The sequence below is a fragment of the Littorina saxatilis genome, linkage group LG14, assembly GCF_037325665.1.
Source record: "Littorina saxatilis isolate snail1 linkage group LG14, US_GU_Lsax_2.0, whole genome shotgun sequence".
Classification (NCBI taxonomy): Eukaryota; Metazoa; Mollusca; class Gastropoda; order Littorinimorpha; family Littorinidae; genus Littorina; species Littorina saxatilis.
Window position 1 is genome coordinate 40,140,691 of NC_090258.1, and position 3,300 is coordinate 40,143,990.

The window sequence follows — 3,300 nt, forward strand, 5'->3', positions numbered from 1 at the left end:
CACACACACACACACACACACACACACACACACGCACACGCGCGCGCGCGCCGTGTTCATGCATAAAAGACAGATTAAACTCTTTTTTTTAAGACTCATGTTTGTTTGTTTGTTTGTTTGTTACCCATTTGATAGGCTCTTGTACACTGCATCCCTTTCTCACCTTGCATGTTGACGTGGTGGTCTTGATTTTGCTGTTTGTTTCCATCCAGAATTCTTTAAACATTTCATTCCCTTGAGCGAATACAAGTAACAACATTCCGAACGATTGATATTATTTTGTGTCCTTCTGTGCAACACAAATCAGTTTGTAGCAGAATCTGTGTTGCGGCTTTATCTAGTATAGGCAGAGTAATGTATGCATTGCTGTATGATAATCATGCGTATTCTGTGTTCATAGTTCATACATTTCATTTTTCACAGAAATGGTCAAGCTTGATGACTTATGTAACCTACGCATTGTTTGAATACCCATTTCTCTTGTAGATACATTTGTTGGTGAACAAAATCAATTTAAAGGTGGAAAATTAAACGATAGTGTAAATCAGAACAGTGCTTTTACATGGTCTAAGACTATTCTGCCACATACTTGTAAACGAAAGGTGTTAAATGTGTACAGTTGATCTCTCTCTGTCGTTGTAGGAATTTGTTGTATGTATATAATTATGACGAATCATACCTTTTCCCGCAAATTTCAGTGTACGACAATAGCTCGTCGTGAGTTTTGAATTGTCGCAAATGCATAGTTGCCTCGAGTTGATATCTATGTGTGAATAACGGAACCAGGTTCCAACTTGTAGGCGTCTTTGTTGTCTGGTGATTTTTGTTTCTGCCGAAGCGTAGGACGTCGATAACGAATACAGCTGAGCGCGACACAGTTATGCAACGTTACGTTTGTCATTGTTCCAGCAATAAAGCTTAGACGACGATTTTTTTTGTCTCTGTGTATTATTTGGGTGTGTGGGTGTGTTTGTGTGTCTGTCTGTCTGTCTGTATCTGTCTGTGTGTGTGTATATATATATATATATATAAATATATATATATATGTCTGTCTGTGTGTATGTTTGTGTGTCTGCCTGTCTGTGTGTGTGTGTGTGTGTGTGTGTGTGTGTGTGTGTGTTTGTGTCTGTGTGTGTGTGTGTGTGTGTGGTCTTCTGTGGCTGGCCCGTTCACTCTCTGCCTCTTGATGACCCCTCTGTCTTTCTGAACACGTATGTCAGGTGGAATGTTTAGGGGTGGTGTGTGGGGAGGGGAGGTGAGGGTTTGGATGGGTGGTGGTGGTTGTGAGGTGTGTGTCTTTGTTGGATGATTGTGTGTGTGTGTGTGTGTGTGCGTGTGGGTGTGTTACTGAGTCAGTATGTCTCTTGCAACAACCAACGCAGGCAGCTGAGCAGTGAAATAAATGTTATCATCTCTCTGTTGTCCACGGTTTGATCCATGTTTCTTTTGTCTATCTTTAGTGAACATTCGCTCAGTAACAACTTTATATTGACTAATTTGCCTCAAACTATCAAGCTAGCACAGTGGCCGCGGGTATATGAGCGAAAGTATTCAAACACTGTTAACTCCCCAATATTTTTGTGTGTGTTCGTGCCCTGGCATCGGTCTAGAACCACCATTCCTACCATCGCAACTGTCTGGCATCACCATTCCTACCCTGCTATCTCTGGCACCACTATTCCTATCCTGCTGTCTGTCTGGCATCACCATTCCTACCCTGCTATCTGTCTGGCACCACCATTCCCACCCTACTATCTGTCCGGCATCACCATTCCTACCCTGCTATCTTTCTGACACCACCATTCCCACCCTACTATCTGTCCGGCATCACCATTCCTACCCTGCTATCTGTCTGGCACCACCATTCCTAACCTGCTATCTTTCTGACACCACCATTCCCACCCCATTATCTGTCCGGCATCACCATTCCTACCCTGATATCGGTCTGGCACCACCATTTCTATCCTGACATCTTTCTGGCACCACCATTCCTATCCTGCTACCTGTCTGGCACCACCATTACTACCCTGCTTTCAGTCTGGCACCACCATTCCTATCCTGCTATCTGTCTGGCACCACCATTTCTATCCTGCTACCTGTCTGGCACCACCATTACTACCCTGCTTTCAGTCTGGCACCACCATTCCTATCCTGCTATCCGTCTGGCACCACCATTACTACCCTGCTATCTGTCTGGCACCCCCATTCCTACCCTGCTATCTGTCTGGCATCCCCATTCCTATCCTGCTATCTGTCTGGCACCACCATTCCTAACCTGCTATCTGTCTGGCACCACCATTCCTATCCTGCTACCTGTCTGGCATCACCATTACTACCCTGCTTTCAGTCTGGCACCACCATTCCTATCCTGCTATCTGTCTGGCACCACCATTACTACCCTGCTTTCTGTCTGGCACCACCATTCCTACCCTGCTATCTGCCTGGCACCACCATTCCTACCCTGCTATTTGTCCGGCATCACCATTCACCATTCCTATCCTGCTATCTGTCTGGCACCACCATTCCTACCCTGCTATCTGTCTGGCACCACCATTCCTATCCTGCTATCTGTCTGGCACCACCAATCCTATCCTGACATCTGTCTGGCACCACCATTCATACCCTGCTATCTGTCTGGCACCACCATTCCTATCCTGCTATCTGTCTGGCACCACCATTCATATCCTGCTATCTGTCTGGCACCACCATTCCTATCCTGCTACCTGTCTGGCACCACCATTACTACCCTGCTTTCAGTCTGGCACCACCATTCCTATCCTGCTATCTGTCTGGCACCACCATTACTACCCTGCTTTCAGTCTGGCACCACCATTCCTATCCTGCTACCTGTCTGGCACCACCATTACTACCCTGCTTTCAGTCTGGCACCACCATTCCTACCATGACATCTGTCTGGCACCAACATTCCTATCCTTAAATCTGTCTGGCACTACAATTCCTTCCATGGTATATGTCTGGTACCACCATTTCTATCCTGCAATCTGTCAGGCACCACAATTCCTATCATGACATCTGTCTGGCACCACCATTCATATTCTGGCATCGCCGTTCCTATTCTTCCATCTGTCTGGCACCACCATTCCTATCCTGACATCTCTCTGGCACCACCATTCCTTCCCTGCTGTCTGTCTGGCACCACCATTCCTTCCATGGTATCTGTTTGGCACCACCATTCCTACCATGGCATCTGTCTGGCACCACCATTCCTTCCATGGTATCTGTCTGGCACCACCATTCCTATCCTGACATCTGTTTGGCACTACCATTCCTACCTAGCTG